This window comes from Aphelocoma coerulescens, chromosome 1 (assembly GCF_041296385.1).
Source record: "Aphelocoma coerulescens isolate FSJ_1873_10779 chromosome 1, UR_Acoe_1.0, whole genome shotgun sequence".
Lineage (NCBI taxonomy): Eukaryota > Metazoa > Chordata > Aves > Passeriformes > Corvidae > Aphelocoma > Aphelocoma coerulescens.
The window spans coordinates 111,646,231-111,671,103 of NC_091013.1; the positions used below are offsets into that span (position 1 = coordinate 111,646,231).

The 24,873-nt window shown below is 37.4% G+C and overlaps 1 protein-coding gene across 13 annotated transcripts in view; it reads right to left on the reverse strand.

Annotated features, from left to right (window-relative positions):
• Positions 1 to 24,873, reverse strand: part of ROBO1 (roundabout guidance receptor 1) — a 654,072-nt gene that overhangs the window by 621,380 nt on the left and 7,819 nt on the right. For 5 of the 13 annotated variants that reach the window (XM_069024515.1, XM_069024510.1, XM_069024498.1 and 2 more), the window contains 4 exons: positions 15,371 to 15,430; positions 4,707 to 4,755; positions 3,857 to 3,923; positions 1,657 to 1,733 (listed from right to left, as the gene is read on the reverse strand). The exons of 2 other annotated variants lie outside the window; for them this stretch is intronic. The gene's annotated coding sequence lies outside the window, so the exon portion shown is untranslated. The remainder of the gene's footprint in view (positions 1 to 1,656; positions 1,734 to 3,856; positions 3,924 to 4,706; positions 4,756 to 15,370; positions 15,431 to 24,873) is intronic. 6 more of the 13 variants (XM_069024532.1, XM_069024475.1, XM_069024524.1 and 3 more) reach the window with 3 other exon arrangements.

Here is a 24,873-nt window from a genome sequence, read left to right on the forward strand (position 1 = left end):
GATGTGAGTCAATGGCTAATGTGAGGGATCAGGGCTGCCCAGGAATGTGCTGCAGTCACCATCCCTGGAGGTATTTAAAAGACATGTTGATGTGGCACTTTGAGACACGGTTTAGTGGTGACCTTGGCAATGCTGACTTAACAGATAGAGTTGGACTCAATCTTAGGGGTCTTTTACAGTCAAACAATTCTGCAGTTCTTCGACAAAGATTTAAACTAAGCTGGTTTGCCTTTACTCTGCTACATCACAGTAGTGATCACACAATCAACAGTGTGACAGTTTTCAAACCTGCTCCTTTTTGATTCTCAGCTAGTAAGTTCCAGCATTTCTGCACGTGTCATTATTCACCTTGCACATAAACATGAAATAAAGCTGTCTGGGAAGAGCTGACACTCCGTTAGCATTTAAGTTCCAGCAGTCAGGCATGCATATTCAGTGGGGCCCGAAGCAAAAGTCCCAGGGTCTTGCTTGTTTGAAAATTAAGACTTGACCTCAGGTCACAGCTTTGGCATAACCACTGTTCTGAAACTGTTCAAATTATGGATGTAAAATTCTTGGATAAATTCTCCCCCCTCAGCTAGAACTGAGAAAACAGACCTGAGTGCAAATCACACAGTGAAAAGAAACACCCAGACTCCACTTCAGTACACAGTGAAATCTTTGTGTTCATCTAGTTTCCAAATTTCTTAGGCTTCCATCTATCATGACAGGCAGGGACATTAAATGCCCTCTCAAAAAATAAACTCTGTGAAATAAAAAAAAAAAGAAGAATTCTAGACAAAACAGGGACTGCTTTCTACTGCAAAGCTATGAAACAATAAGGTTTTTGGGACTGCGAGCGGCAGCTTCTGCAGCAAAAGGCTTGCTGGAATTATTTTCCACTTGAGATTCAACTCAGAAGGAAAGAAAAATAGCTTGGCTTTTGCCATTAGTAATAACAAGTGCAATTAGAAAGGATTTCCACAACCTGTGTCACCTACAAGCCTTCTCAGAAACAGAAATGTACACCAGGATTCAAAGAATATTCAGCTCTCCCCTAGAGCACACTAATCCTTCTGGAGTCGCCACTAAAGGTGAAGCTTACACAGTGCAAGGACTTTCAACCTTGTCTGCTTCTTGGTTAAAGAGATTTCTGTGAAATGCTAACTCCTTGGGGGAAAGGAAGAAGATGCCAGCTTTCATGAAGCTATTGGAAGAGTGGCAGAATCCCTTTGAAACTGAGACTGATCTGATAAGGTCGTTATGGTTGTTAATAGCAACTCTTTGCTTCCTTGGAGGAGACTGTGGCATTTAGTGGCAGTTCAGGGCAGCCAGCAGCCGAGCTGTCATTGCCCGGCTGTGACTCTCAAAGCCCCATCCTGTCCATATCTAGCAGACAAAAGAGCTTCTCCCTGTAAATGAGGGGTACTAAAGCCTCCTATTGTTTCTGGAACCAACTAGTAGCTTTTTGTAATGCCTCATACTTAAAGCAGATTTGGCCATCTCACTGATTTTGTTCCCACTGGCTGTTAAATCAGGACTCCAGAGAAACAAAAAGATTTAAAGTAATGGCATATCTACAGCTCCTGAGACTGTAAATCTTTGGGTTAAATGTAAAAATCCTGAATGTCACCACTCCCAGACCCAAGAGGAATGCAGGGAGGATGTAACCCTTACCTTTTCTGTCTGGCTAACGGGCTCATGCAAAATTTCACAGTATCTCCAGGGCAGAGGGATGCAGAGCAGTGGTGGGCCTAAAGTACATGGGAGGGAATGAAAACAGAGGTCTGTGATTATTTCAAAGAAAAAGTTTAGTGGATCCAGGAATCCTTCAGACCTTGCTATTTTTGTTTCAAACTCCTATGAAGAGAAGAGCCAACTGGCAGTGGGACCACAGACTACATATGCAAGAAAATGCTATTCCGTAAACCCTAATAATCCCTCGATGATGCTTTATGAAAGGCATTTGTTTAGTGTATGTGCTGACAACAGCCTATGAAAGGTTAAGGTATCACCAGCAACCTCCTCCCAGAAATGGGCTTCCTGTTCTTAGAAATAGAAGGAAAGTGAAAATCTGAGGCAAGACGTGAAAACTAATTTTTAATATTTCTATGAAGTTGCAGACAAAAGATGCACTAAATTTGATCAAGAGCAGGATATGCAAAAGACACTTCCTTCATAATCTAAAGAGTAATTTGAAAATGAAGATTGCTCCTAAAAATAATATCGTCCTCCTTTTTCCCCCACCCCTCTTCCTCTTTAGTCTTTTCCTTTTAAGAAAGTCCTTTGCAGCATATTTTTAGTCACATGTCTCATGTTCTAGAGTTTCAGCTATTCAAATAGTACAGTAATCCAAAATATCATACATATTTTCTCTTATCAATACAATGCACTGTTTTGCCAGAAAACATTCAAACAAAAGGGATTTTATCAGAATATATATAATATACTAAAAATTCAGATTAACTGGCTATTATTTTGACAGGTCTGCAGTTCCTAGCATGGATCCTCAGGCGTTTTGCATCTGTCAGATGCATGATCAGATGCTCACACATCTACCACACTCCCTGTAAGTACAAGAGACACTGGCTATAAACATATTTTAAAAGTTATGGATGTGCCTGACATAACTGCTGTGACCTTTCCTGATAGAGGAACTGCTGTATAATCACTCTCGTGTGGGCAAGAAAATACAACATCTTCAATCACCGAATTCAGTCGCATCAGCAGGAATTTGGAAACATGGACTAAGTAACTAAACTATGTCACCTCCTAAACCTTCAGAGGCTAAAAGAGTTGAAACTCAAGTATTCCCAAGCTGGACAGAAACAATTGGAAACTTCTAGAGGTGGACAACTGACTTCCTAGCAGTAAGCCATAATGATGACGCCAGCCTTTAGTGGATGAATAACTAGTTAGGGGTACAGAAAAAACAACTGAATCCTCAGGAATTGTATATTCACGACCTAATAGTCAGCTGAATTTCTGCACATTTTGTTTAAATGGTTTTTGTGATCTTGAACTACTAGAGGAGTAGGTATTGTGAGAGTGTAATCTTAAAAAGGCTAGGAGTGATTTAAGACATGTATCATTGTCTTTGGCTTTAGAAAATTCTTTATTTTCTTTCATTGAAGCAGCTTTGAAAATACCCAAAATAAATTTTTCTAACATTCATTAATTTTCTAACAAGTCCTGTGCTATTAGAAATAAGATGCCAATGGAGCAGGAGAACAATACCATATGCTTTATCTCTGAACTGGAAACTGAAATGAAGAATGCTAATTTGATAATAAAGAAAATTACATATGTGCTCATTTGTGCTACTGGCACTTTTGGAAGGCAATATTGTTTTTCTAGGACCCAAAGAAAGGCAACATTAACTCAGCAAATGAAATTCACTGTAAAAAAATGACTCAAGGTATTTTTACCTCATTCACCCCTAGTTAAAATCAGAATTTTGTTCTAATATTTCCATTGGCTTGGCTTTCCAGCATCCACCCGTTCCCTCCTTTCCTTTCAGGTAAGCCCATGTAGATGGGTGCTTTGCAGCACACTAATGCTGCCACCAGTGAGAAGGCAGTGGATTAGATGTTGATATGGCTGCAGTGTAAATTTGTTCACATTTTGAGCATATGATTCATCACAGAGTCAGATGAACTAATCAGTATTGATGAAGAGGTTCATAACATGCCTCAAAGTCACATTCCTAGCACGCATTAAACTGATTCAGAGCTACCCTTCTCCAGTTATTTTCCTGTTAGTGAAAGGGAAATAAATTTATTTTAAATCCTAGCTCTCATCTGTACCAACCTGTATCACAACCATTCATTTCCATTCATTTCCTGATAAATGGATACTTAATTTGTTTTCAGCCTACCTTGGAGATCTCCAGTATGTATTGACAGACAAAAAGCTAATGTGTTGAATGTCACAAAAGGCACATTCTGTAGAAAAAAAAGTATTCTTAAACTTTGTCACTAGAAAAAAGTAACAGCTAATAATATTTTCTCAGAAAAATTAGAATGTAACATCATTTTTGTATGTGCTTACAGTATAAGACTCTGCCTTGCACAGCAAGCACTAAAACTTAAACCTCTAACAATATATGATCACAATTAATAAATTCACACCAGTAAATCATCTTTTAACCTCAAAGCAGTTCAAGAATTTTTTTATCTGAAACAAACTACTTTAATTATTCCCTGGTACTCTTCCCATTTCTTTTATGTCACCCTCTGTGCATACTTTTACTTGTGCCTTTTTCACAAGTAGCAGCATCATGACTCTTGGTCAAACTTTGCTGACTGAGCTTTACTGACATCATTTCCATGGGATGATCTGCTCTTTAGCACAAAATCTACAACTATCCTGGTCTTTGCACAATGGTTTATGTCTTTTGTTTATAAACAGTTCCTCCCCCTCAATAACAACTTCAATAACTTAGTTTTTCCCTCCCAGCTGAGGCAAGGCTGCCATGAAAATCTGTTTCTCAGTTCCTCAGATGTCTCCCAGTTCCACAAAAGCTCAGCTTATTCAAAGTACTCAAATAGCTCAAGAGCTAAGAACTGAAGTGCCAGCAGATGACAAATCAAAAATCACATTTTCATAAAATGAACACTACCTCTCCTGGCATTTAAAGTTCTTGTCAGAATTGACTTTGATGAAATAAGAAAGTGAAATTGAAGCCAAGGAAAAAAGAGCATGCTAAAGTACATTGTTATGCTCACCAGTGGACCAACAAAGGGACCAGCACAGAGGGACACATCAAAAACACACCTGTGTTTTGGAAGAAAACACCTTCATCAGTACACCAGGAAAAATTTTGCACTCAATAATGCCTACAAAAAATAACTCTCTGCTTCTCTCCTCCAGAAAAATCACCTTAAAAGATACTCTCACAGATAAAACATAGTCAAACACAAAATAATTCATGGCTGACAAGTTGTTGACATTCTTCAAAGCAATAGATGCTGCTCTACTACTGCAAGGAAGGAAGACTAAGACAAATAAAAATATAGGGCATGAATAGAAATGACAGCAGGTTTGATTACAGTGAAAAATAAGGAAATCCAAAGCTCCTGAAAAGTTGTTTGAAAACCAACATTCCTCGGTAAGTAAGAAAAAAAAATAAACACAAACCCAAAACACAACCTGTTTCTCAAATGACATTCAGAAAATCAAATTTCTCTGCAAAAAACTTTTCCTTTTTAAATATTCAGACTCCAATCTTCAAAAGCTGATATTTATGAGACTCCTCTTTTAGCAATTTGCTGCAATAATCTAAAATAGCATTGCTCACATCTACATATAAATTAGGCCAACTACATCATCACATTCTTTAAGCAGTTTATTTACTGTGTACTTGGCAAAGCTGCTGTTATAGTTTTCCATAAAATAGAAAACATCCTATAGAAAAACATACATCTTCTCTGAACATGGAAATGGAATAAATTCAACTGTAGGCTCAGTGTGATACAGCAGATTAAGAATACAACATCAGAAGAAAGGAAGTTGAAAAACAGTGCAGGAATGACAGATTATATTTTTACTTCCATTTAGTGCAACCTGTCCGTCTAACTGTGAGCCTAAACCACTGAATTCCACATAGGAAGGTCAAGCTGATCTGTTAGGCAAACATTCTGGCAATTTATTTTAGTGGATCACTGTCTCCATTCATACATGAACCAAACCCTCTGTTGTAAGCAATAGAAGATACAAGAACAACTTCTACCAGAAGATTCAACTCTGAGTCATGAAACCTGCAGTAAATGCACCCTTTAATAAAAATATCTTGTCGCTGTCAATGGCTTTTGAGGTTTTTTGTGGTTCTGATACAGGCCTAATAGAAGTATTTACTAAACAGAATACATGAGCAGCTGTATTGACAAATCCCAGATTAACCTCTCCACTTCTGACCTTTCCTGTACCCAATCTCCTACCTCAGCTGTCTCACTGATACCTCACCTAGCTGGCATGCCATCAGCTTAACATGGCCAAAATTGACCTCTTTGTCTTCCCACCAAAGCACTGCATCACCAGCATCCCCCTGTCAGTCAAGCCTGTAATAAAAATGTCATTTTTGTTTCACCTTTCCCTAGCCTTCCTAATCCAGATCATAAATAAATCTTACTGCTGCTTCTCCTACACATTAAAGATAATTTTCTTCCTTTTTGCCTGCATGGCTAAATGCTCACTTAAGCTCATGGTTCTCATTTTGATTCATTTATTCTCAAGCTCCATTACATCGTATCAACCATTCACTCTCAGCCCATTCTAAATGCAGGTTTTAGTTTTATCTGCATTTAGGTTTCATCACAATGGGTAAAAATTCCAAAAGCATAAAACAGTCTAAAACACAAAGATCCTTGAATCCATTTAGGATTCTAAATGAATACAGGTTATTTTTGCAAGCATTCATGCAGCTCAAGATGCAGATTATGATTAGACACATGAACATCTACAAAAGTTTCTCCTCCTGACAATGGTACATAAGCCCCTAAGTATCTTGGAAATTGGACAATTTTACACTCTTATCCACTCTTGTAATCCTTCTGCCATCTTCTTACATATCACACATCCATTTTTTGGGGGTATAATTTCTTAATTTGGTCCTTTATTGCCTCATTTTCTTGCTCAGCATTTAAAATTATACTTCTGTTGCCATCTGTTTTATATAATGTTTTGGCACCTTGTCCCATAAATATCTAAAATTCCATTTCACATCACGATTTTGGCATAAAACATCTTCAGTGTATTTCCTCCTTAATGGCACACCTAACTCTAAGTAGCAGTTCACTAATGCCAGCTCTTTAAGATACAATAGTAACAAAGCAAGGAACTATTAAAATAAAGAATGTATATGTACATAAACAACATATATCTGATGGCATATTGTCACTCTGTTTACTTGACACTCTAATCCATGTCATTTTTTTGTTGTACCATGAGACTGAGTCTTCACTGGAAACAATAAATCCTCTATCTGTGGGTATATTGAACCCATAACTTCCGATAATTCATGCACAGAGACTATAGAAAATTATCAAACAACACTAAAATTTTAAAGCCAAACATACAGAAGTATAAATGAACAGTATTTCATTCTTTCCTGATTGTTTCTGCCTGGGACTGCCCTCTCTCATATATTACAGTAAAATTTTGCTGAATTTACTATTAGAAATCTAAATTTTGGAGAGCAAACGAACAAAAAAAAGAAAGTGTTAAAGTAGAGAGAAGTATTTTTATGTTTTTTAGCTGGAGAAATTGCATGAGGATCCTGCAGTGTGCCCTGAGGCAGCAGCAGATTAACACCAGGGGTTCTCAACTGACTCAAAGAACAAAGTGAACCAGAACCTGTTGATGTTCCAGCAGCCTGTTCTGAGTTCATGTGCTGAATGTCACAGAGGGATGTTTCTGGGCTGTGAAAGACACCGGGCCCTGTGTTGTGCTGAAGTGGCAAGTGGTGACAGGACTGGTGATCAGTGGGCCATGGCCCTCAGCCAACATCCATCCACTTCCACTCTGGAAGGGCAACAGGATTCAATCACTAGGAACAGTGTGGTTTAGAAGTTTTGTTAAAAATTTTGTCCTTGGAGTCCAAATAAACACAAACCACCTATGACATCAAAATTCCAACAGCAGTTTCTCCTGTTTGGTGGCCTGTCCTGTTCCCTCTGCCCTGAACTAGCACCTTGCTAGGCTTTGTTTTCAATGGGTCAAAGTCCCTATCCCTGTAATAAAAGGCCATCACCAAGCTGTTTGCTCAGCTCTGGTGATGCAATTCCTGCAGGCATCCAGCTAGACACTTCCTTTTCATTGGATAAGGCTTCCACTCAGTCTATGGTTTAGCTTCACAAATGCTGCAGGGAGCATGATGGGCATAATCAGAGTAGGCAGCCATGACTGTGGAAGAGGAAGGAAGGAATTGCTTCTGCTGACATTTGTGCCAAACTAAATGACTGTATGGCCATGGCTTTAGACCATGACCAAATCACAACTCTAACTTGTCAGATATCCTTAATAACAAATCTCTACCTTCTGGATGAATTTTTGAGGCATACATATGCAAATAAGCACAGCACAACAACAACAAAAAAACCCATGGAAAAGGTATTTGACAGCCTTTACAGGTGAGCTTTATACATAATTAAATTACTTAAGGAAAAATACAGAGTTATTTTCTAGCCACAACAGAAAATACATATGATCTTCTATTTATATATTCATTTTACAGCTATAAAATAAAGGAATATTTAATTATTCTAATCAAAATATCAGCGCTTCTTATTTAGTAAATGCTGTTGCATTTTTATGGCTGTTGCTATTAGAATGTTTTTGATAAACATTAAATGCGACAGCAAAAACTATCATGTCTATTTTATAGAAAGAATTCTACCTTAAAGCCTATATAAATTCACCCCACAAAATACTTGGAATTTTTCTTTCAAAGAGGTACTAAAACTTCCCCCTTTAATTCATTAGTTTTCATTCAACTTTGATTGCTGCTATAAAATGCTATTCCTTTTTTATGATACCATGATCAGGTTTTTTGGCTTACCATAAAGGAAGAGAACATCAATCATTTGTATTATTCTATCATGATCAGTGCTCAGGTGGGAATGCTCAAGTAATCTTATTAAATCATGCATTACCTGCAGCCTTCAGTTAAAGAAAAACAAACCACTGAATCTAAAACTCCAGTTAGCAAAGAAATATGAATTGCCCTTTTCTATATGTATTATTAAGAATCCTGAACAAACAATAGCCTAATACTGAAGCCAAAAATGATTCACATTAGATACACTTAGGGATGAAGCACAAAGAAATTTCTGGCAGAAATGTTAATTCAGCACATTTAATAGAGGAATAAAATGGCCAGCACAAGTATTAATCACCTGATATTATCTTTTGTATAACAGCACCTACTCCTCTCCCTTTAATTGTTGCTAGCTGAAATGACATTTGAGCTGAGCAGAGACATGAGGATTAAGGTCATAATGATATACAACCAGAACTGCTTTGCCAGGTGTTCTGCTGAGTATATCTTGGCCATGACTGTCAAGGCCCCGCTTCTGCTAAAAGTTGCAATCAAAACACCCAGACAGTAAAATATATAAAAACGACCCCCTCTAAGAGGCATGTCTCAGTTTCTCATGAAAAAGCATTTTTAACCAACAGATCAAGAATGAATATGACCAAGAATGTGTTTTCCTTCTGTTTCATGGCAGAAGGAGTAACCATGAGCACAAGACACTTTTGCACATGGGAGTATCGCTACTAACAACTCACTCATAAAGATGTTCCTCATGCACTCATACATCTGTCCAGAAACTTGGCGACTTCCTTCACATTCTTCCCTTTATGTTTTGGTGAATGTAGTTCCCACAAATGCTGCTGGATACCCAGCCCTGCCTATGACTTGGTTACCTTGTCCTGTGTTGTGACAAAAAAGCATTACAAATACTGCCAGTAACACCACCAGCTTGTTTTCACTGGGTCCCAAACTTTAGCTTCATGTCTGTGGGAGTAAAATTATGGACTGCTGTGCATGATCCTTGGATGTGCATTTTCATTAAGGTTAATTATCTTCTAGCTCTCAAAATTAAAATGGGAACATGCAAGCATGCCTCTACATTCAAAACATTTTTATTGAAGAGACAGAAGGGGTTAAAGCCAGGGAAAAGGAAGTAAGACAAGTTAAAAAGACAAGTAAAACCAATATAATTAAACACATTTATCCTCTTGCCTGTAAAGATACTGTGCTAACAAATTTATGAAAATGAGTGTAACTCACAAGAGAGAAAAGTGGCCAATTAGTTGCTTGCATATTTAAAAGAGGATGAGGGAGGAAACAACCAGACTTCAACCCCTGGAGATATACAAAGCATCTCTGCATCTAAAAAACCACAGTTGCCTGGGGATTTGGCCTGGGAAAGATCCAGTCTTGTAGAAGTGGTGAAATACATCCCCCAAGTCATACTACATGCCCCTGCCTCTAAGGAGCACCTTCTAACAGGAAAGCCACGGCACTGTTCAGTTTTGGTGATACCTGGGTTGGTGTTACAGGAGTATTTCCTAGAGCAGCACTCTTCCCATATTTTTTGTGGGCTGCGTGTACTGAGCTGTTTTAATCCCTCTTTCCTTTGCCATTTGGCTCGGGATGGCTCACATCCACACTGCTCTGTGAAACCTCTCCATGGCTGCAGTTACACCACATGGAGTCCCAAGTAGTGTCTGTATTGGTCCCTATAGCACAGATCTTCAGGCATTGGCATCTTTAGCACATTTGCAACTGCTCAACAACCACCAAATTTTCTCTAGTGATGCCTGTGCCATATCACACAGGGGTCAGGGAGTGATGTGGCATCATGGAATGAAGATGATCCAGGGCACACTTGTCCAGAATGAAAGAGGGAGGAATGCCACCTGAACCACAAAAGCAGGAGGGATAGTTAGGAATGTACTGAATCCATTTATCAGACCTGGACAGATGTGTAACACAAACTACAGTAACAAAGCAATGTGATTGATATGCCAGCCCATCTTACAAATCCTATTTGTTTTCCAAAAGGCATGTCAAATAATGAATCAACCTCTAAAAGACATTCTTGTTCTAGACATTCTAAATTGAAAAGGAATCAAGGTGTTAAGTTTTAACAAACTCAATAAAAATAAAACCTACATGCAACATTTATCTTCTCAGAAGTTATTAAATGTTTTCCACATAGCAAAAGGCCAAATTCAAGTCAAGATGGGGAGAGTCTACAGCAACTGACTCCAGGAAAAGGTTATTTAAAGTTCCTTAGAAAAAGTAGGCCTGTTTTTCAAGTATGCTTGGCGCTGACAATATTAAATTACTCGCAAATTCCATCGGGAATCAATAATTTTTTTTCTCACCACGTTCATATACTCAGTTGGTGAAATGGTTAATCCTTACTGAGACTGGGTACTTGTGGTAAGCGTAGCAAATGAAAATTAAGTTACCAAAATACCTTGAGAGATTGTATAAGATTTTACAACTAGCCACAGAGTAAGCAAAGCAGCATTTTGTAGATGCAACTCAAATGCAAGTATGGGTAAAAAATTCCTCTTATTTATTTCCATATTAATATATTAGCTTTCCATAATTCGGGGGGGGGGGGGGGGATAAATAAATAAATATAAATATCATAAACATAAATAACTGAAAATTCTTACTTTTTTTTTTTTTTTTGGTAATGTCACCTATTGGATATCTGCAGGGAAAGTCCCAAAGCACACCTCGTATATCATTGTCCCTATATTAGTTATTTACTTGTGCAGAGTTTTGTGCATGCAGGGATAAGATTTTCAGGTAGTTAGGAGCTGAGATAGTTAATGGTCAAACGTTCAAGCAGGCAATCCCAGCCATGCCACATTTTAGGGCTGCCAGGGTTGTGTCTACCTGAGGGGACCCCCTGGCCCAGGGGGTTGCATTTCCTCTTCCAGGCAGCACCATCCACTTCCCTCTACTGGGTTTTGTGTTGGCATGTGCATCACTGCGCTCAGCACAGGAGGGAAATAAGACCCAAAAAAATGGTTATAGAAATCTGGACCTCTCTGCCCCCACAGAAAGACTTGGCTCACCTACCACTCTTGGGCACATTCCTCCCATACTTTTCTTGAAGGAGTTTGAGACAGGTGGTCTGACTCTCTCTCTCCCTTCCTCTGTGGCCTCCCTCAGTTTATAACATGGGCACGGCATATTCTGGCAAAACAATTAGAGCCTTGCTAGTACAGTGCTTGGCAGAGGAAGTAGGCAAAACTTTCTCACTTGCCTACATAATTCTAAAAATTTGCCTCAGGATTAAGTGAAGACCTTTATTTTAATAGCCGTGAAATAGAACAAAGTGTCAAGAGCTTTGAAGTTAGTCCTGACTTAAGCAGGAGGTTGAACTGGCTGCCAAGTACTGAAGTTTGAACATCATCTTATGTGCATATGTTCCAACTACAAAGACATGGGGAAACAATCTCCCTTTTCCTCATGGCTGCAGCTCATTAATCCCTACTCTCTGCTTGTCACCTGACCAAAAAGAAGATACTTAGAAGCTTTTAGTTTTCAAGTTCTACTGTCTGAGAAACAGAAGACAATATGAATGCATTTTAGCAGTGTGTCTGAAGTAAAGAAGATTATCTTCCTCAGCAGATATCCTACACTGCAACATTAATACAGATAATTCTGATGTAAATCCATTTACATAATTTCATATTGCTTTACCCAAGCCTTCCTAAAGTTTTGGTACTGTATGTGCAAGTGTTACCTGAGCTTGGTAGATTTATAATCTAATCATATAAAGTTCAACATTTTAATCGGAATAGTTGGAATCTGAAATAACTTACGGTTAAGTTGAAAGTACACAACCTGTTGACCTAAGAAACTTGCTAAAATTATTTTAAGAAATTTGGTAATCTTATTTTGGTCTTCCTATTTTGACTGAGTTTGAATACACAGTCATAAATTACTGTTCTAGAACTAGGATTATATCCTGTATATATGTGGAGTAGTTTCTACTTACCTCATGGGAAAAGAGCTAGTGAGTATAAAGACTGCTTAATATTTGTCCCTGAAAGAATAAGAATAGTAGTGAGCTGAAAAATGGATGTCTTAGAGAAGAGAGGCAGCTTCAAGAAAGGGTCTGAGATTCTAGAAAGCAGTAGCCAGAGCAACTGCGGTCTCACCACTTCCCATGTTTCTAAAAATAACTACTTTCAGAAATAAGTTTTACTGCAATATTGGTAGATGCTGCTTTAAAGCACTGCACTCTTGCTAGATGGGCAATAGGTCACACACACCTAGGAATGTCTTTGCATCCACTCAGAATAACTGTACATAAAGCTCATTTATCATGCCTTGGTAAAAGGCAGGTCTTCCAGCCTGCTCTTATTTCTCTTTTTAATCATGTTAACAAGAAAGCAACCAGAACATCACCACAAAAAAAGCTCCAAACCACACCACAACCTGTATGGACTGCATACAAAACTTGCTGAATCTCCCTCTTTATCAGTCTGCATTTATGCAGTTCTCCACACTTTTTTTGCATATCTCTGTTCCCAGTAGTAACTTTGGCACTGGAGAGTTTTCTATTAAGGAAAGCAGTGCTGATTGATTGCTGCCAGCTCCCCCCACTGCTCCCCATGCCAAGCCCCTCACAATGGGCTCATTGCTTCCTTCCATCACCTTAGCCTGAATGCCTGAAGCAATGTATCTGTATCTAAGCTTCAGATCAGGTTTTCAAGGAGCAAAGGACCTAATTAAATCAACTGGAAAAGGAGTTGAATCAATAGCAAGCTATAAGCTCACATCTTTGTTTTATCTACAAATACATAAATTACAAAAGAAACGTTGAATGCAGCAAAAGAGATTGAGAGAAGCACTATCCAATCTACAATTTCCAATGTTTCCATTAAATTAAGCCTCAAACTATTAAAAAGAATAGCTTGAATTTCAATCAGGAAATGCAAGATTCATTGTATGCTTTGATTGAGGTAGGTGAAAAACTATAATTTATTCCCTGTTTCCATCTTATTTCAGCTTGCAATTTCTGCTCTTTAACAAGCCTTTCCTTCAGCTATTCGAGGTACAAAATTCTTTTCAATTTCCAGTACTGTTAACCATATACTGCAATATCTGTCTTTGCCCATTCAATTTGGAATGCAGCATAATAGATACATATTCTGGTCAAATATATCTTCATTATTCACAGTTTTCACAGCACTCTTTTAAAATATTGTGTGCAATGTGTTACCTACACAGCACATGGGCTTTTCTGTGCTGTTAAAAGGGACTTTGGTCACCCAGGCAGGCTTGATAAACAGAAGTACCACTGTGGTTTCCTCTTTGCATGAAAGTTGTTCAGGCTTTCTGCTCTGTTCACATTGTTCTTACCATCTATGCCTTTGTAAGCCACAGGCTCTTTTACTGTTTTCATGTTTGTAAGCTCCTGATTTGGACTCCACCAGGTTGAAGCAATGGTGAGTTCCATCACAGCACCGTGCCACACATGGCATCCAACACCATGTGCCACACGCAGACGTGCTTGGTCTTAAGCAATTTCTTAAAGAGAAAAAAGTGCATTTTAAAAAGTTCAGAGTCCAATCTATATAGAGGGAATAACTCAATACTCAATTTCCAGCCCATCCCACTGTGCCCGCTTTGCTCAACTTTGCAAAGCACTGAGCAAACATTCTTCTCAAACTTGCCTTCTTTTATCAACATGCTGATACATTCACATGCAAAATAAAAAATAAAGGATTTCACATTTCTAAAATATCAGAGCATTTACCTAAGGAACCCTCCATCCTAGATATGCAGCTTGCTTTCCATAGATCTATATGGAGATTCACTTCTTATAGTCAGAATTTGTCTCGAATCCCATGGAAACAGATAAATCTGAATGTAGTTTTCACTTCTATTTAAACCAAGCACCAAATTGGCATGCAAATGGCAGTAAAAATGTACCTGTATTTGTGAATATAATCTATAAATAATAACATTTTTTTTCCTGCTAATAGCAGTCTAAACCAAAATAAATAAACCTGACTCCTTTTTCCCCTCCTGGCATCCTTCAAAGCAAGATTTATGCAATCATATGCCATATCTCTAAATCCAAAATCATGGCAGGTATTGAATCTACTCATAAACTGCAACCAAGTTTGAGAGGTGGGCTCTCATAGATAATCTGCTCCTGGGTGGCCTTCAGGAGAACACTAATGGATGTCTGCTTTCAGGTGCCCATTTCCACCACATGGAAATGTAGCAGGTTCTCTCCTCACCAAACATCCCCCCTGCCCTGCCCAGCCCAGCCAGTTAATGAACACATCTGACTCTGGGCTAGCCAGCACTCCCTCACACTGTCAAAACTGCAGGTAGGGAAGGATGGACTAGGCACCTGCCAGGTAACACCTACTTTGGAGGGGTGAGGCTACATTCAGAGGTGGAGCTGTCAGGATTGGCTCGTGACAGGAGAAGCAAAAGCCTGGAAGAACATGCTTGATTTCCCAACAAAGGGACTAAATAACGTTTGCCAAAAACGAACAAACAAAAAAGTCAAGTAGTGTTTCAAAGGAATATTATTCTGCTAGTGACAAACAGCAATTCAGTTTTTCCATCATCCTTAGTTCTGCAAGGAAGCCACAAGACAATACAAATCAAAATCTGTACCTATCACTACAGTAATCAAGTTTTTTTTACAATAAAACTTCACAAAAACCTTAGATATGCAGCAGAGACAGATGTTGGGTTGAACAAAATAGATCATTCAAAAAAAGTATTTGCTGCATAGCATTGACCTTGTATTTTTTTCAAGCTGTTATTCATCTTCAAAAAAACTTAAGAACCCCATTGCTCTATTTGACCTACAAATCACTGACTTACATTAAGCCTGCAGTGGTATTTTCTCCTCTTCCCATATTGCAGCACTCATTTTATTACTGCCTATATAAAAAAAAAATGTGGAGAAATACAACTTCACATTTTAAGTCTTGCTTAATTAATTAAGTGTAAAGGACTCTATATCTTTCCCACAAAACCTACGTCTTATTTATGGTTACAGTCATGCCATTTAGATATGTAATTTCAGAAAGAGAATGAGGAAGAGACTTGCCCTCAGTTTCTAGTTATTTTTTAACATCAGCAAAAACAGTCACTCAGTGAACAGTAAAGAAAAGAATAAATAATTCTAGGGAAAATTATTTAAACTTTATTTTAAAACCAGCTTTATTCAGTAAAAATCACTTAATAATGTTTTTAGGCAAATAGAAGAATGAAATTATGTCAGGCTTATAACTGATAAAGAGAAGAAATAATTTAAATCTTCAGTAAATGAACAATTAGACCCATGGCAAAACATTTTCACTTCTGCAAGACAAATTGAAAAAAGGAACATCTGAAACCCAACTTCCATCCTCAGCTGGCAGCTATGAAAAATAACTGATATACCTGCAAACTGCTTCACTTTGCACATAAAGAGTTGAAATTACTCTTTTGCTGTTTTCTTTCTTTGACAAGTTTGAACTAAAAAGAAAATTTGCACTTTTGATGAAGATGGCAAAAAAACCAAAAGGGTAAATTAAAGAAAATGTACAGCATGCAGTCACTTGTGCTGTTTTCAAGTTACAGTAAACAACAAATAATCATCAATTTCTTCAGGTGACTGTATATAAGACAAATCACATAGTAAAGAACTGAGCTTTCATCTAGAAAATTCAATCAACAGTAAAGTCAGAGAGACACTTTAAACAAGCAGACAGTGTTGAGTTTTCTTTGTTTTATCTCTCTAAGTAGAAATGTCTGTGGAAAGGAAACTCTTCTATATAATGATCACGAGCTATTTTCACTTTGGATCCTGTTTGCAATTAAACCTTGGGTCACTTACAAATTGTAAGAAAATAATTGTTACATGCCTACACTGAGAATCTGGCTTGTGTATTCAGTTTGAAAGCCGCAATCATTTTTAAGGAAGCAACTCTTTAGTCTTTTGAGCCAAAAACATTAACAGGGAGATCCTTCCAAGCATATGCCCCTAAAAAAATTAAATTAACTAAATGGCAAAAGCGTTAAAGCCGCATTAAAAAGTGTTTGAGGAGCAGAAAAGAAGCCTAAAATTCTCATTTTATGCAGAACAACATGTTACTTCAAAATAAACACTTCATGATGGTAGTTCAAGAAAATGCCAAGAGACTACAACCGTTGACATTTATATAAACAATTAAATGTGATTAATGAAAGGCAGCATAGCTAAATCAAATCTAGTTTATGATCACTAATTTCCAAGTTCTGATAATGTATTGGCTGCATTTTTTATTTTGAAGAAGTAAGTTTTTAATGTCTGTTGTTAACTCCTGTAAAACCACCAGGTTTCTACCACATCCGGCTTCTAATTGCACATAAAGAGCAGCTGCTAAGATGTGCTCTACCATTTGAGACAGGAGATGTCACTTTTGCTTACAAACATATCCATTCTATGCATCATTTTTGTTTTGTAACAGCCAAAACCTCTTCAAAATTACATTTCCTCATTCCTAGCAGCTGGGTTGGGCTTGTGTTTATCTGAAGAGCCTTTACAAGATGCACCAAAGAACAAAATGAACCTACATGGATCTACTCCTCCTGAAGGACCAGTCTGAACCTCACAAAACACTGAGCACTTACAAGGCCAGTTGAAGTAAACAGGATGTACAGATACTTGGCAGTGCAAGAAACTGATAAAGTAAATTAATTTAAAACAAATGTGAAGGCTTAAAGCAAATTTTAACCCATTTAATATTGCTGTGGTTTGAGGAATAGAAGAGACACTCAAGTTCCCAAATTACATGGAAAAATGACAGTATTTTTCACTTTTTATTTTAAAAAAGAATCCTGCACGAAGAAATTTTAATCTTATATTTCCCAATCAAAAACCAGAAAATAGACCAGAATTGTGATATTGATGATGAGTGTGTAAGTATTTCCTTGGTTTACTTTGCCCCATTTGTGTAACAATTGACTTGGGCATTTTTGCAGATTTTTTTTGGATGGAAGAATGAAAGAAAAAAAGATTATACCTCATTCTAATGTTTTCTCACTTACAGCCCAGACTTTTCTTCCAGAGTTTTTATTTTTTGGTGTGGTTTTTTTTTTTTTTTTAATCTTCCAGAATCAAGTCCATGAATTTTAGTTCCTTCAAATAGTTCTGAAATTTTCTGATTGTGAAAATCTAAGTCCATAAATCCCAATGTAATTGTTCTTCTGTGATCAATTGGTGCTACATATAATATAGGCACACATCTAACTTACTATTTGAAACATTGCAAAGTAAAAATACAGTTATTTGTTGTTATAATCACAGTATTTATATAAATACTCAACCTGTTCAAGCATGTTGTTCTTAACTTTAATTTGTACACACAATAGTGTAACCTAAGAATTTTAGAAGTTACAGCATTGAACTGACTCCACCACCTCAGGGCTATGAATTCAAAGGAAATACTTTTGTTTGCCTTTCAAATTTTTAAATTTTTAATCTGTTTTTCAAAATTAATATGGAATTTTTACTCTATATTTACTCATTAAAAACATCCAGCAAAGCTTAGTTACACCAAGGTCTATGTTGTCTCTTTGCTCTCCTCAATTACCAAGTAACTCAACACTGCAAATGGCAGGGGGAGGTGATACCTTTCTCACAGTGGCTTTCAAATATCCTTCAACTTTGTCCCATACTGTAATATCTAAAGAATGGGAAAGTTCAGGTGTTCTTTACATTTGGGATTGTAATACTCCCCTTCAGTGTCTGCAAGGGTAAAACAAATGATTAATAGCCCTGTGCAAATTATGATCGTCTGTAGGATGTCAATGTTTGGGTAGCTAGAAGCCAGAGAAACGAGATTGTGACTATTTTCCCATTTCTCATGGATTATGGAACAGCTGTCAGATGCTAACAACTTACACTATTAAGCTAGTCTGCATTTGAACTGGTGACCTAGGAGTGAAATATTCTCTCTCTCATGATCGTTCATTCTCTCATTAACAAGGCCCCTGAGTCTTTTGCTTTCCACTGAATAGTTCTTCCTTTTTTTCTTCTTTTTCTTTTTTTTTCCCCCCAAGTCAAATATATTTTCCTGGTTATCCAGTAGGATCACTCCAACTGGTGCATCTCTTTCAGACATCCAGGGACAGAACTGCTGGCTAGAGACTTAAAATGGAAAAGGTAAAAGACAATGAAGAATATGTACATTGCACCACGTAGGTGAGATACAGATTGTAAATAATTTGAAGACTAAAATTCAAAATGAGGGCAAGGATGTAAAGCATAATGCTGCATTTTTACAGATGTACATATCCACACACTCACACTGCCTATGCCATGTTTGTCAGCACTGAGACTGCAAAGAAAAGCGAAGTTCATCCTGATGGAAAAGCACTGAGTTCAAAGAAGCTATATATCAATATATCTGCCAAAATGCCACAGTGGATGAACAACCTGTCCTATAAATATCACACATTCTTGCTTTCCAAGTCCTGTAAAATTATTAACAAGCTGATACCTCTTAAAGACTCAACAAACTCCTGCAGGATTTTACTGAACATGCCCTGAGGCAATGGATGTTATAGAACTATAAAAATCACAGGAAGATATACTAGAGAGAAAAAAACCCTACAACCCCACTATCAAAGGACACAAAACTGTCAAAGTGACTATATATTTATTCACTAGAGATGCAGAAAACTAGGAGAAATATAAAAGAGGAATAGCAGCCACTTAATCCTCAAAGCAATGAAGAGTGGATGACAGCCAAACATAGAGAAGCAAGAAGCATAAAAATAAACTATCATTAGGAAAGGATAGAAAGGACAACAGGCATTTAGTAGACCCAAATCACAGCTATGTTTTCATTCATCCTTCTTATCATAATGGACTAGTAGGAAAGTGGAATGGCAAAAAGGGAAGGAAGAGTCACAGCAGTTACCTATATTTTAAAGACTTGGCATAGCTAGTTCCATGGATGTGCAAGATTATACAGGATTAAGCAGTAGAAGAGTAACACAATAGTAGGCTAGAAATTCTAAACCACACTGTTGTCAATATATTTTTTACAAAAACAAAAGAAATAAATAAGTGGTTACTGGCTTCTGTTATTTTGTCTAAGCAGATTTTACAAAGTATAAAAAGAAGTTCCCAACCAATATGTAACAACTCCACACATGAATATAAACTTATGTCATTCAGCAAAGGGTCTGACCAGAGGCACATAAACCAGGCATATTTTCTCAGGCAAGTAAAATTAAATCTGGACACTCTTACAAGGGAAGGTGCCACTTTTTGTTTCAACATTTAAACAGGAATTCCAAGTGCATTGGTTTCTCTGCAAGCTAGGGGTTAAATTATTCTCTCCTGTGTTTGCACCATAACCAAAAAGCATTTTATGAGTGCAATAATGCACTTCAATAAATGTAGCTCACAATGGATACTCACTTTTCTCTGGGGACTGAAGAAAACTTGTGTTCTCTTTCTGCCTCACAACACATTGGCAGTCTAAGGTATCCTTTGAAGGCACCCAGCCTGTTGTATATTACTGGATATATTTCACTAATATAGATGCAGGAAGCAGTTCAGCACAGCCCCTCACCTGAGGTCTAACTATTCTCATCTCTCCAACTGTTACCTTTCTTACTTGTGCAGAAACTAACATATTATATCTTAACTCCATCTGAGTTCCCATTTCAATTTTGGGAAAAAAATTTTTGAGGTAATCATAGAAAAGGGCCTTAAAGTTAAACCCCATATATTTAAATTGTCTTATTTATTCTACAATAGCCATTCTATTACCATAATAATAGGCATATGAATATAAATAAATGCATCACTTCATTTTCGTCAGCATTTGCAGAAAATAATATGACAAAGAGCAGGGCTCCAGGGACTCATCTGACATTATTGAACAACCTCTTTGCCTAGGATGTGCCTGTAGCTGCCCTGCTACAGACAGATTACACAAAGGAAGATCTACTGTTGGGTTTTGAATGGAAGTCTCAGAGACTGATCCCTGCTACACAAAGAATTTGCTAATAGGAATGCAAATAGTGTCACCTGTATAGAGCAAAATAAAAAAAAAACCCAAAGCAAGAAAATCCAACAATTTAACACCCAGACAAAGATTTTCTAAAGAACATTTCTCTGAAGGGATCCTTATGAAGTCTCTTTCTGCATACAGCTCAAGGAACAATGGCTGACATTTCCCATCTGAAATTTAAGTTAAATTTTTATCATTCCATTTCAAAAGCAATGAAATACAAGAGATTTTTTTAGCTTCAGAGGCCATAAAACTTAACAATAATGAAACCTACCCTAAAATATAAGTGTGGCTTGTATCCACATTAGTGGATATAACTCACCAAACTAATTTCTGAAAATTTCGTAGCAACCTGCATGTGGTAAAACTACCAAACTCATTTTAAACAATTATTTTTAATGGAAGTGAACCATATATTATAGACCACTTTAAAGGTTCAAGAAATCTGCTGCAAAAGGATTTCCAGTATTCCAGCTTGGAAATATCCCACACTGTTCATGAGGAGTGATGCTCCAGGAAAGAGCTTGTTACCACTTTAAACTGCAGAACGAAAAGAAGGGATGTGGGGGCAAATCAAGCCTCCCAGTGGGGCTTCTTTAAGGATAGACTCCTGCTGGTCCAGGGCATACTGGATAGCACCTCATACCCTGAGAAAAATCAGGAAGGTCAGAGTTGTTATTCATAGCAGAAGGCTACTAAAGTAAAGATTTAGAAGGTCATTAGAGATCATTTAGACAATAGCCTTTAGTTTATTCAGCAAAATAAGGGGCACTCTCATTTCCACATGTAATCACTTGAGACAGATACAGCCCTGCAGCTTACAAGTTAAAAATAACTTTTAATTATTCTTTTAAATGAAATGTGGCCAATTACCTGCTTTTCATATTTTTCATTTCAAGCGCATTTAAATGTCAAAAAATCACAAATTTCCAATTCTTATAATGTCCCACAAGGGGGAAAAAAAAAAAAGTTAAATAACTACAATATTAACATCCTGACCCATAAATTTGTTTAAAATTACCATGGGAGGAGCCATCCCCATAAAACCTATGGATCATATGGCACACCTGAGGCCTTCCAGGTAGAACTACAAGACAAAGGTTCCATGCAAAATTTCCTTGAATGAATGAAGTTAAGGTACAATCACAGCTCAGAAGGGAGTACTTTTTTGACTTTTCAAAAATTATTAATAACTTGATATGAAGAATTCATTTAAAGTCATAATGTCAGAGCTGTATTTTTACACTGTTCCACTGCTGATCTTATTAGCTTTTGCACTGTGCATCAATTGAGGATGAATTTAGAAAGAAATAAAAAGCCAACTAGAAAGTTACATGGTTGTATAAAATGGCAGTATAAGAAAGCCATTTGTGAATATATTAGGCCAGACCTTAAACAGGTGGGAATCCACAAAGCTTCGTTTTACACCAGCTGCAAATCTGACCTATTGAATTTAAGGTGACATTTCCCATCAATTTTTTTTCCACATTTTCTATGTATTGTATGAACCAATGTGAACTAAATCTATTAGCTACTGTATGCAAGAGTCAGCATGATGATATTAGAAATAATAAGGACCAAGTTCAGCTCTTTCTTGCCTTTTTTTCCTCCTTTGGCATGATTTACAATTCTCTTTCAGAACTTGAGAATTCTTCTTGGTGCCATTCAGGCTACCTTTTCTTATTCCAATAAATAAAACAATCTGAAAATTAAAGTGGGGCATGCAGAAAGAAAGTTAGAGATTAAAGATATATTGAAGATGCTCTAAAGCAGTAAAAATAAATTGATTTTTATTGCAGTGAAACCACCTGTAATAGTCTGCTTCAGCAATGCTGTACCCTGTGATAAAAGCCTGGCCAGCCCACACATCAAAGCACAGGGGGTGAGGTTCACTGCAAAGCCTCTTCTCAGCTGAGGTCCATCCTTTGCACAGGTGGGAGGAGAATGTTGGGAGGCCTGGCCCCTGCCTGCAGCATTCCTACATATGCAGTAAGGCTGGTATAGAATTTGTACTCCCTTGGAAAAGCAAAAGACAAAGAGGAGATTACCTGCATTTTGATTTTACTTTTATTTCCTAGGAGCATTGGAGATACTACCTTTTATTTGAGGTGAATGATGGGACAACCATCATGTGCAGGAAGATCTCAGATGTGGAATACAAGGGTATAAAAAGAAGAGAGTAACAAGGAAAAGACGACAGTGCAAGAAATTTGTATGTGAACTGCTGATGAAGAACAGAATCAACATACTAAGGAAAACAACCTTCTTCTGCAACAGGGTACAGTCAGTACCCATCTATTCTACAATAAAAAGTTCAGCCTAAAATGACTATTCAGTCTGTGGCTTTGCAGCAGTATAGTGCCACATCTGGAAAGCTGAGGAGATACTTGAAATGGACTGCAGCTTACTAACTGACAAACTGCACTAAAAGAAACTGTAGTTAATCCTTGCGTTGTGCCACTGGATATTACTCCATGCCATTAATTTGACAGTGCATCTACATTTTGGTGCACTCAAAGCTGCAAAATTGAATATATCACAGAATGCGGTAAAGGGAAGTAGGAGATTGTGGCAGCTGTGAAGGAAGCAGTTTGCACATAGCATTTGGGAGCAAATTAACAGATAATACAAAGTAGCTAATTGATCATTGAGAATGCACTCTCATGTCAAGAATCTTGGCTAGTAAGAAAAGCTGATGAGGGTATAAAACCAATCTCACTTGGCTGTAGCTCTTGGGCTTCCAACATCTGTTACAAATAAATTGACCCTGCTTTCTGATGAAGTTTATCCTCTTACCCTCAAGAGCACTCAAAAAATGGTCTTTGAACGTAGGAAAATTAAGTACAAGTTCTTGAACCTTCCACATCCCAGTCCTAATCTGTGAGCTTCAGCCTCAACTCCTCAGATTGCTGAGGTATTATAAATTTCTCATCCAAGTCCAATCTATACATATCCTCAGTAAACATTTAATTTCAATAGCACATCATGTTTATTGCACAGGTACTTTTCTTACACTTCCTAAATACAATAATTCATTTCACAGCTGCATTTAGTCTTGAAAAGAAACAGCAACAAAAACACACAACAAAAATTCTAGCAAAACAAAACAAGGAAAACAACCCAAATGCTTATCAGTTCCCATATATTGGAAAAATAACTCCATGGGCATAAAATTTTCAGGTAAGACAACATATCCTGAAACTCCATCTTCTGCCTTTCTTTGAGCACAGGTAAGAGTGGCTTTTAACTGACCTTAATTTAAGTGTCTAAAATCAATAAAGAAATACAGGTACCTTCAGGTATGTGACTCACCTTAAATACCTGTTTTAGGAGGAACCAACTCTCTGGACACAGTCATTGCTCCCTACTGACTTTCTGGTCAGGTTGTTAAGAGTTTGACAGAGCAAGCCTATCCTGAAGATAACTGACTTGGGATGGCAGATTCCTTCCCACTGTGGACACTTGGTTGAGATTTCAGTATGATTTAAAACTCAAAGGAAATAAAGCTGTTCTTCTCAATACTTCCAGAAGACATCTGACATGCAGCCTGCAAGGGAGTCCATCAGAAAACTGTTAAAGCAGATGGTTTTCTCCTCCATTCTCTGCATATTGAAGGCTTTGCTCATTCCCAGTCGGTTCCTCACTGTCACTCATCTGTGACTTCACTCTCCATCTGTATTGCCGTATGCTGAGTGATAAGGTCATATCAAAATCCTAACCATAATTTTTTTAAAAACCCTGCTATGTAGCAGCTTAGGCAAACAAGATAAAATTTAACAGCTGTATTAAAAAATTCCCCTAATTCCCCTCTCAGATAAAAACATAACCACTCTACAATTGCATGAGTGTAAAACTAGAGTTACATTCAGATTCCGCCTGTGTTCAAGCTCATGGCTCTCAAACATCAATACTCTGGATTGCTTTAGGGTGTTTCTTTGTCAAATATGATGAAGAGCTTTTTTCTCTTTGTCATACATTTCTGTACAAAGAAATAATAGACTATCAGATATACTTTATAGTAACCATATCTAGACAAAAAAAGAAACCTGCAAACCAGCTGAAGTAAACTATTTCACAGCATAAGGGTTTTCTTTCTCTCTGTCACATGTTACTGCCTCACCACAGCATTCTAAAATATCCAACAAAATGGTGGTGAAATTTATGTAGATACTCAGACCTCCAATGTCCCTAAAATTGCTGACACAGTGTCCTTCTCTCAGGATGCTACTTCTCATGGGTGATGAAGCAAAGAACACCTTAATCTGCACGTGTCAAGATAAGTAAAATTCATGTCAGCCCTTGCAAAACAAAACTACAGGTGCAGAAGGT